Genomic DNA, 11373 nt, shown 5'->3' on the forward strand with positions numbered 1-11373 from the left:
TCTGCAGTACCATTGTGGAAATCTAATTTTGTTTTCCCTTAGATCTATAGGGTCTTTGAGCTCTACTGGGCTCCTTGTGCCAGATAGATATAGAAATGTGAGCTGGAACGTAAACTTGGTAGAACTTGGACTCTGGGCCAGATATGCAAAAAAACAAACAAAACAAAAAAAAAAACAGTGTAAGGCATTCACATTTAAAGTAGTTGGAACCACAGGCTATAAACAAATTGTCTTCAAAGATATAAGAGGGGACAGAGATATGACTCAAAGGGATGGAGTCCATGCTCTGCATGCAGGAGACTCAGGTTCAATTCCAGGCACTCACTCTATTAGATTCAATCCCTAAACTCTGAACCAGGTAAGGCTCAAGTAAGAGCATGGGAAATAATAAGCACAACTTCCTAGGCAGTAGAATATGGCAAGGCAATATGGCAGCCTTTATTAAATGCCATGATGGTGTTCTAGTGGAGACAGACATCAGAAATAACATCCTCATTCAAAGGTCCTTTATATATATATATATATCAGTATATACTGATCCTTCCCAGTGTATCAGTTTGAAAAATTTTAAATAATGCTTGACAGCACTAACTTAGCTTTCTGTAGATTGAGGGGTGATACAAGCAGTTCCATTGTCTCCTTTCTATAGGCTCCTCCTCTTCAAAGCTCATGACTAGCACCAATGGTTCTCACTGTTGTTTAGATTTGGTTTACTCTTATAGGGACCTTAGGCAAATCAATTAATTTCTCTGAATTTCAGTTTTCTTTATTTTTTTAAAGCTTTATTTATTTAGGTTTTTTGGTCACACCCAGCAGTGCTCAGGGGTTATTCCTAGCTCTGTGCTCAGAAATTGCTTCTGGCAGGCTCAGGGAATTATGTAGGATGGTGGAAATCAAACCTGGGTCCATCCCCAGTCAGTCACTTGCAAGGCAATCGCCCTACACTGTGCTATCACTCTGGCCCCCTGAGCTTCAATTTTCTATGGGGTCAAGTGGAGAAGATGAGGAGAGATTGTTCCATCCTAGATTGTTACCAGCATTAAATGAGATTAGTCTATATCTGTTAGGGTGTTAATACATAATTTATATTTGCTACTGTTTCTATTTAGTCATTCACTCAACTAACCCAATTATCCACAAACATATCTAGCCTGTGCCCATGAGCATCTTCAAGTGTGACTCCAAACCATATATTAATATACAAATGGCCCATCCCAACAGCTGGAGATGTAGCGCAGTGGTAGAATACTTGTCTTGCATGTGTGAGGCTTTGGTTTCAGTCCTTGGTATCTCCCACTGCCAAATTAAAGGCACATATTTTTGGTCACTTGCATCCTTAATTCCCTGATTTTAGCAAGCAAGAGATTCTGAAACATGCCCTGCCCCTTTTTCTGCCTTTTTTCTCCTTTTTCCATTGATGTTGTGACCACATGTTTATGTTCATGGTGCTTGCTTGGTTTCACCAGGGGTCACCCTGCCTCTTTTTTTTTTTTTTTAATTCCTTATTATCCCTAACCCTTCCAACTACCAGTTCATCCTAGTCTACTCTATCCTTACTAATCTTCTGAAAATTACCTTACTAATCTCCCTAAAATTCTATCTGGCTTTGGTTAGTCTTCAGCTAGGAACCAAAAATGACTAACAAGTGCCCTACAGTCATATTCACACTCTTTTTCTGGGTGCTATAAATGTTTTGTGTCTGGATATGGGTGGTGCTTCCTCTGCGGGTCTCTGCTCAGGCAGCCATAACAAACATCACAGATGGGTGGTTAAACAACAAACTTACATCCTCACAGTCCTGGAGGCTGGAAGATCTAGATCAAAGCACAGTCAGTTGGTTCTTTCTGGGATCTCTCTCCTTGGTTTCTAGACCCCCTTCATCTCTCTGTGTCCTCAGGGGACTTTCCATTGCCTTAGTCTGTATACTCATCTTCTCTGATGCTAAAGACACAAGTCATGTGTAGTTAGGATAGCAACACCCTATCCTTGGATCTTTATGCTGAACTGATGGCCAGGTAGACTGAGAATCACTGATGGAGACCCTGAGATCCTATGCACTGCTTGGGAGGCTGCATCCCCTACAAATAAAAAAACATTAGAGGATCAGAGAGTTTCTCTTTTGACCAGATGTCACTCTGACATTTTCCTTAAATTGAGATTTTTCTTTCTACATGATTATAGTACCCATTAAATTTCCTTGGGCATGTCCAGAAAACAGTCTGCTGCCAGTGTGAAGGCCATGGAGCCAAGGACCTTGAGATGCAGAGCAGGGCTTTCTGAGCTCTGGGCCATGCTCAGCACTCTCCTTCAAATGCACATTCTGGATTCTGGGTCAGAGGTGGGACCTGAGAGCCTGCAAAACTGGCAGTTTCCCTGGTGATGCCAATGTGCCAGGTTTACAAGCCTCTTTGTGAGAAGCAAAGGTAAGAGATGGGTACTCTGAAGGAAATGAAAGTTCTGCCTTGACAGTGAGTGGATGGGAAAATTTCACCAAGTCATTAAGCTTCCAGGGACCTTAAAGTTTGCTTTTATTTGATAAGATTGTCTGGTTGATCTCCAAGGCTCTTCCCAGCTCTAAAAATTAATCTGATTTGGAAAAATATATTTGACAAAATATTTGGAGAATCTTGAAGAAAAGAGACATACGAATTCAGTCCATTATAGTTATTAATGTTACTGATAGAGGGACCATAGTTTGAGTTCCAGTGGATTAAAAATAATCCTTTAATCCTCCTCGCATAGTCACTCACCACTTTGGTGCAGCACATTGCTTAGAATGCACTGGACTAAAACGAAAATCTCAAGTTGGGATCCTGTTGCATTTATACTCCATTTGCATTCATGCTGTCTGGGATGTATGTTGAATTAACTGTTCAATCTCAAACAAGTCTGCATTTACCTTAACACAAAATTTCAAGCAGCTACTTCTAAGCCCCAATTCACCATGGTAGCCAGGAAAGAACAGGTGCAACTGAGTGTGGATTTTTGAATGTAAACATCTCTAACTCGGGATTTGGTTGATGTGATCCCTGAAGGTCTCAGCACAGCTACTGTACATGGATAAAAAGGGTGGGTAATGAAGAGAGGTATAATCTCATTTGTTCCAGAACGCTGTTCCTGACAGTTCATTGGCGCCACCGAACTGAAGGCCAATGGAAAGGTTAACCATTTCTCTCTTTTTGAAAATACTGATTATTCAAGGCAGTAGCAGAAGAATCAGAGAATGGCATCACAATAAGATGAAGGCAGTGCTTGCTTTTAAATGCAATCCTCCTCTTCAGAATTAGCCAGCTGCTACATGAAGAAACATCCTTAAGAATGGTTGGTTTCACTTAATTTGGACAAAGAGGAGCAAACAGAACAAGATTGGGGGACTGACATGCTATGCTGGATGTAGGGCTGTGCTTGTGTGTGGTGTGAATTTGCATTCAGTGGAAGGAAGAAAGATTGTAATAGAGCTGGCCTCCAAAATACACCAGTAAGCCTCAAAAAGTGACTCTGCTCAGAAACAGGCCCTTGATTCAAATCCAGTATTTAAGAATTAATTGATTTAGTTAGTTAGTTAGTTAGTTAGTTAGTTGGATTTTGGGCCATACCCACAGTGTTTCCGGCTCTGTGCTCAGGTTTACTCCTGGCATTTTCTGGGGACTATCTGGGATGGCAGGGATTGAATCCAGGTAGGCCATGTGTGAGGCATACCCACTGTACTGTCACTGTAGCTCTGCTTTAGTTGTCTTTAACATGAATGAGTTTGAAGCAGTATTTGCAACTGTAAAAAACAAAGTACATAGGGGTATAGCATGTGGCTTAAGATATCCTGTGTTCCATGTAGGTCCTGAGCCTTGTGTGACCCTTGATCTCTGAGCATCATTGGATGTAACCTCACAACTCCCAACAATTCTCTATGGTATGTAATGTTCTTCCGAACCTGCAGCTAAGCTGGGCACTAGTCACTGTGTGAGTTTGTTGTCTCTTTACAAGGTTTCCTGGGTGAAAACTCTCTTGAAGAGTAGTCTGGGCCCTTTAAGAGCCAGCTGGGCCCTATACTCCTGAAGCTCCAACTCCCAGGGACCCCACCTACCTTTCTAGAAACTTCTTAGCTAGTTAGCCAAGTTGCTAAATTTGCCTGAAGCCTCTGCCCATGTTAAATCCACATGGGTCCCCAGGCCTGTGCATCCCCTAAATTCCACTGTGAGGACCCCTGCAGGAGGTGGCCAGATGACTGGAGTCATCTAAAGTTCTTTTGTCTTACTCTCAGCACCTGTCTAGTCAAACAGGCTCTAGATTCTCTTTCCTCTGCCTCACAACTGATCCCAAAGTTCTCTCTCATGTGTCTTCTGGGAAGCTGACTCTCCTCTGCTGCAGTCGCCTCACTTTTCATCAGCCTGCCTCTGATTTCTCTCTCTTTTCTAACAGTCAATTTGACTTCAATTGTATGTTTTTTTTTCAACCCTCCCCACTTGTGCCCCCCCCCCCACAACAAGCAAAGGAAAATTACCCTCTTCAACAGTTCATGATTCTGGGAGCATTTGGGGTCAATATCAAAGTGGTCGGAGAACAGCTTATGTGTGCTTTAATTTCTTCTGCGGCCATTGGAGTTGCTAAATGTTGAGATCTGAAGAGGTGGTGGCTAGAGAGGAAGGCAGAGCAAATGCATCTCATATGTCAGTCTTGAAAGCTCACAAACCACAGCTTTGAGTGCTTCAGTGGCACCTCTAGCAACTTTTCATGGATGTAGATGGAGAACCTAGCTGGTGATCAGATCACAGGGCCCAGCCCCTCAGAGTTGGGGAGAGTCACTGCACCTCTTTCCTCACTGTCTTCACCTTCCAAGCCCTGCCTGTCTGAAGGAGTAACCTGAGACCCTGCTGGAGGGTGCCTGGGTTCAGAGAGCACATTTTCCGTCCAAATCTCCCACCTCTCTTCATCAGTCAGCCAGCAGAAGCTCTGTCCCTTGGCCAAGCTCCAGAAAGCTTCAGATTTATCTCCCATGTGGGCTTCTGAGCTGAGAATCTTTGCCCCAGGGCTGTTAGCTGGAATAAAGCTGTGATAGCACCCTAGGCAGGCCTTCCAGCCCAGTGCACTTCAGCTGGCCAGGGCTGAGACAAGCTAACCTTCAACTTATATAGTCTCCAATGGGGGCAGTCTGGCTAGAATTCCCACGGGAAAGTCAAGAAAACTGCTAAGGTGCTAAGGAGGGACCCCAGTGTGCAAAACTGTACTCTCTCACCCATACCCTTCTATCAAGGACTTTAGTAGTGGTTAAGGGTGGACAAGCCTGATTCCAACCCTACCCACCCACCACTTGCTACTGACAGGGCCCCATATAAAAAGGCAGTAGTTCTCCTTTATTCATCAGGGCAACTGTTAGAGCCAAGTAAATGCCTGAATATGGGTGTAGCATCAATTCCATCTATATTCATTTCCCCCTCTCCCTATACCTATGATAACATCTAATGGGTACATCAGGCATAAGAAGTAACCAACAACATAGAACAGTAGGAACAATATTCTGCAGTGAAAGTTCCATTAATTTCTCTGTCCAACTTTCATACTGTACTTGAATCGGAGGGGAGGGACTGCAAGTTATCTGCAGTTTGCAGCAGATAACTGAAGCTGCAGGTAAGAGAGGGATGCTGTGTCACCTGTCAAAAACTGTGGAGAACACCTGAACCAGCCATGGGGGCAGGTACGGAGCACACAGTCTCAATTTTCTCTCTTGTGAAATGGAAGTAAAAAGAAAGTCTGTGATAATATCATGGGTGTATTGTAAGAGATAAGTAAGGAGACAACCAGGGAGCTAAGAACAGCTCTTGTCACATCTAGTTTTACTCTGAGAGCAGGACAGATCATCCAGTGACAAGAACTATTTCACAATCATGCTTGTAATTATGGTGCTTAAATAAAGATATTTTTTTAAATAGAACTATTTCATGGGCAAATAGCCTTCCTTTTATTTTGAGGGGAGGGACACCTTGCAGGGATCAGGGGTTACTTCTGGCTCTGCTCTCAGAAATCAACCCTGGCAGGCTTAGGGGATCATATTGGATGTTGAGGATTGAACCCGGGTCAGCCATGTGCAAGTCAAATGCACTAACACTCTAGCCCCTGCCTACAGCCCCATTAATCCCCTACAACTACAATTAAGTCCTCACCACTATCACCACCACAAGCCTAGCCACTGGCAGTGCTCACTAAGTATAGGTTTGAGGGTTAGTTCTAACTTACAGTCAATTCCTTGCCAGGTTCCTATTTCCTGTAGTCTTTGTCTGGCCAGAACTACTGAGTGAACAATAATCATGATCATTAACAAATTGCAAAGATTAGCTCTAGGTGGGAAAAATGGAGAAACTGCTTGTGCAAGTTATATTATGTGTCTTCATTTTAGACCCAAGATGAGGCTACAGACCACTGTATCACACTGCTATTTATCAGAGGCAATTATTTTAAAATGCCAGTTTGCAATGTGTGTATTTGTGTCCATAAAATGCAGTACATGCTGTCTTATGTGATCTCTGAACTCTGGATTGTTCTCTAGCTTGGCTGACTTGATTTCTCCTTGTCCCCAGACTAAATGAGACCAGTGACAAACTGTTCTGTGCTCTTCTAGGTAGAGTCACAGCTTGTCCCAGAACAGTTTTGCTTGAGGGGATTACAAGCAGTGTGCCAAAGCTCTTGGCCTGCAGGAAGTCTGAGGTCAAGGTCAGAGCAGGGCTCAGGCACTGAGCCAATTTCCTGTGGGAGCACCTGGAAGACCTGCTGAGCACTCCCAGGGGTGTCTAATGGGAATAGAAATGCCAAAGGCTGCAAAGGGCTGACAGCTATGCAGATGGGATTTAGTACCAGGCACATTTGGGATTACTTGTTAAAGGAAATCATTGTATCCCAAATTGGTAAGAACTGGAAATTCTCTTTTCTGGATAGTTCCTAAGGATTATTATACTCTGAATTAGGAGTAGAAACTTTTTTCCTCAACCTAATTTTTCCATTAACTCATTCAGGAAAGAAGTTCCTCTACTTAAGCTCTTCTAGAGACTCACTTTCCCTTCTCTGCCTCTCAGGAAATTAAAACAAATAATTCTTTCTCTGTACCCCTACCTTAATTTTATTGTTGATGTTTTAGTTATAGTAGAAATGACTGAGAGTCTCACATCACCACACATATGTATGTGTACATGTGTCTGGGTGTTTGGCTGTGTGTGTGTGTGTGTGTGTGTGTGTGTGTGTGTGTGTGTGTGTGTGTGTGTGTGGCACATTCAATCACAGTGCTTGCTGGGAATTGCACTGTGATGCTTCCATCCTCAGTTATGGTGCTCACTGGAGTTCAAAGTCCTTTCATTTTTGTATTCACACACCTGCTCAGAGTTGCTTAGCTGAGGCAAATAAGCACAGTAGGGATTGGCATGGCACTTACATATGTAGTCTCCTGGGATGGCACTTCTTGGCCATGCCCTTGCACATCTTTTTATTTCATTTTATTTTATTGACTTATTTATTTGACCACATCTGATGATGCTTGGCCAGGCCTGGTGTGCTTGGTAGTTACAAATACCACATCTGAGGCCCCCACATACAAAGGATGTGCTCCAGCCCCCTGAGTCATCTCCTCCACTCTATTTTTAAATGTTTTATTATTCACTGTCTGCTCCTCCTCCCTGAATTGTTTGCCCTCACGACTCTTGATGTCATTGACCTGGGGTAGTGTGCACATCTAAATGGCAGCTCACACACTTTGCTATGGCATTTACTGAAGGTTGTGCCCCATTTGATTTGTAGAGCCTGTCCACACTCTGCACTGGGAAACACAAACCCTAGTTGTGGTGCCAGGTGGGGGTTACTGTAATACCCACACAAGAGCTAACCAGTGGTAGCACTCCCTGGATATGTCAGATATTTTTTAGTTGCAGGGATTTCTGGGGGTCACTCCCCCTTTTGTGGTACTTACTTACACATATCTGACTTTGGTATGGCCAGAAATCACTCCTGATGCTGGGATCAGAGACAACAGAGCAATCAGGATTGAACTTGGTACACTTGGGATATTAGAGATATGAACTTGTGACTATGTACTTGCAAGTCACTATGCTTTGTTCATGACTCCTGCATAGTTTCAAGTTGCATAACTTGTCAGGAACCACACATTTTCTTGGTGCACATCCGACTGCAGTGTAGTTGAAAATGACTTGCACTACCAAGTATCACACACAATAGAACTACCAGACTTATATAGCTGATAGCCAGTTCATACTCACTGTGTGCAGTAGCACCAGAGACTAGATTTGTGACTATTTGTGCTTGCAAGACTTGTGCTTCTAAGTCACTGAATAACTTCTCTGGGCCATGTGAATTCTATTCCAGAGATGATCTTAACTTTCCCATGACCTCACTGAGCCTGTCCCCTCAAGCTGATAAGGTCCCCGCTAAGCCTCCACTTATTTTCCTACCTTTGCTTTCAAGTCTCAGGAGACAGAGTAATTGAGCCCTTGCAACCTCCACCCAGCAACTCAGCCTGGCTTGAATCCCAAATAGTAGTTTAATAATATCAGTGATTTATTACCTCCTTTTCCTGTCTCAGATCAGTCCTCAGTGGTTACCATGAAGTTAATCTTACATATCCTTCCTTTCTCCTTCATCTTATCAATCAGGAAAGGTAAGAATCTTTGCTGCAGACACACTCAGACCCTGGAGGCTGGATGTGAGTGATGCCTGTCAGATTTTAAATTTGACTTATTTTGACCCCTACAGTTGAATGTCATGGTTACCCCTTACCATGTGACTTCTGTAAGCCAGTAATTCTACTGGGATAGAGCTATCCTTTGAGAACCACTGGTCTAGATCATTTTAACACAGACAACTCAATTTAGGCAACTTTTATTTCTCTAGTTTGCAGTAAAATTGAAAAGATTCAAAGCCTTGAATTGATATATGTAGTCATGATTAGGTTTCTCAGGAAAGGCATGGGAAGGCCTGAAAATTGCCCACAGTTTCTAGACTGGCTCAGACTTAACACCTCAGTAAGTTATTACAAATTATTTAGCTTTGTTTTCATCTTTTGTTGGTGCTATGCTAAATATACACATTTTACTTGAACCTAAAAATTAAAATGTAATTAGTACTCTGATGCCCACAAGAATTTTGAACACAGAAACAAGTTCAGGATTTTAATTTTAGAGTGCCAATTATGTTTTAAAATCCATTGACCAGGTAATTTAGCCTCTGAAAAAAATGCCCAGAGGAAATAACCTCAAATATAAAAAGAAATTGATATACTTAACTATTTTACCACAGGAGATGGTGATGCCTTGTGTGTGTAAGGTCCTGGGTTTAAGCCCCAATACAAGAGAAAAAAAAAGATAGTCACCAGGATTTTATATAGAATAGTTAAAAAGAAGCAAACAAAAAAGAACTACTTAGTCTAAATTCTAAATGAATATAAGCTATTAATAATAGCCAAAACTAGGTGTAGCCTATATTGAAAATAAGAATGTTCTTTATAATTTATCCTTTATATTTAAAGTGTTATGCAGTTAAAAGTTTTTTAAAGTATATCCCATTTAGATAGTATCTTTTTCAATAATTAGAAATTACATTTATTAAGAACTTTTAATAAACAATTATTAATCTGATGAGAAAGGTATATATAAAAGCATACAACTTGGGGCTGGAGCGCGAAGAGCATTTACCTTACATGTGGCCAAACCAGGTTTGATCCTTGGATCTATGTGCTCCCTTGAGGCCTGCCAAGAGTGATCCCTGTGTGCAGAGCCAGAAGTAAGCCCTGAACAAATGTTGGAAATAGGCCCCCAAACAAAACAAAATTATACAACTTTTTAAATGACTATATATTAGATAAAACTTTCAGAATGACAGTACTATGTTCTGCAGATTGTCTCCTTAGACAAAAATAAAAAACAACTATTAAGGTGAAATACACCTAAAAAGCACAACTCTGATGTTTCTGGAAATTTTCCTAACGCAAATGAAGAAACATTTAAGAAAAATATCAGGGCCGGAGAGATAGCATGGAGGTAAGGATTTTGCCTTTCATGCAGAAGGTCATCGAATCCCGGCATCCCATATGGTCCCCCGTACATGCCAGGGGCGATTTCTGAGCATGGAGCCAGGAGTAACCCCTGAGCGATGCCAGGTGTGACCCCCCCCCCAAAAAAAAGGACACTAAAGAAAAATATGAAATTGTGTGTGTGCCTATGTGTACTCATACACACAAACTCACACACACTAATAAGGTGTGAGTTAAAACTGCTCTCTTTTCCTTCTTATTCTCTTTAACTCCAGTGCAGAGTGACAAGTTCTGCTCTAAGTGAATGCGGTCCTGAACAACTGGGCTTACGGATTCTCTTCAGGAGGAACACAAGTTAACAGCTCTTTTCAATCCATCAGGCTCAGTGGTGTTGAAATTCTAACCTCAGCTTGACCAACAGCAAGGTTTCTTTTCTACTGGCATCTTCTCCACCTGACCTTCCTGGCAGTGTGGAAACTCTCCCCAATGTGCAAGGTAACATGATATGAGTAGAAGAAAGGGACAAAGGGAAAAAGTTGAAATTGACAATAGAGAAGCGATTCATGTTCAGGGGAACTAACCCCAATAAGAGAGACAATTAACTTCTCATGAAAAAATATCATGGAGCCCAGAGATAATGGAATAACATATTTAAAGTGCTCAAAGAACAACAATAAGAAAAGGCCAACTAGGAATCTGACATCCAGAAAAACCATATTTCAAAAATGAAGGTATAATGAAGACATTTGCAGCGACAAAAACGAAGAGAATTTATTGCTAATTAGGTTTGTATTACAAGGAATAACCAAAGAAAAGTTGTGGGATGAACAATGACCCCAGGCAGTAATTAAAATCTATGTAATAAGAGAATACAGATAAAGGCAATTATGTAATTAGAAGAGAATAAATATATATTTTTCTTTCTTCTCTTAATTGACTGAGAAAAAAATTGCATAGAACAATATGTGTATGATTCTATTATAGGGATGATATCATATAAAAATGTAATATATTTTATAATAATAGAAGTAGGCAAGTGGGAGCCAAGCTGTGTAAGGGTAAGAAATAACACCAGATGGGGTCTTGAATACATGGGAACAAAAGAGAATTGAAATGACAAATAAGAAGATTAATGTAACTATAAATACTTGTTTTAATTTTTTTCTAATTTATAATAGGCATGAAGTTATATGACATAATAATTCATAGAACTGTATTGTTGGGATTCTAACATACATAGATCTAATATGTACACCAAGAATAGCATAAAAAATTGAAAGAAAAATATAATTAGAGGTAACATTTTTACATCTCACTGGAATCGGGGCTGGGGCAATGGCACAGTGATAGGG

Source organism: Suncus etruscus, chromosome 15, assembly GCF_024139225.1.
Source record: "Suncus etruscus isolate mSunEtr1 chromosome 15, mSunEtr1.pri.cur, whole genome shotgun sequence".
Classification (NCBI taxonomy): Eukaryota; Metazoa; Chordata; class Mammalia; order Eulipotyphla; family Soricidae; genus Suncus; species Suncus etruscus.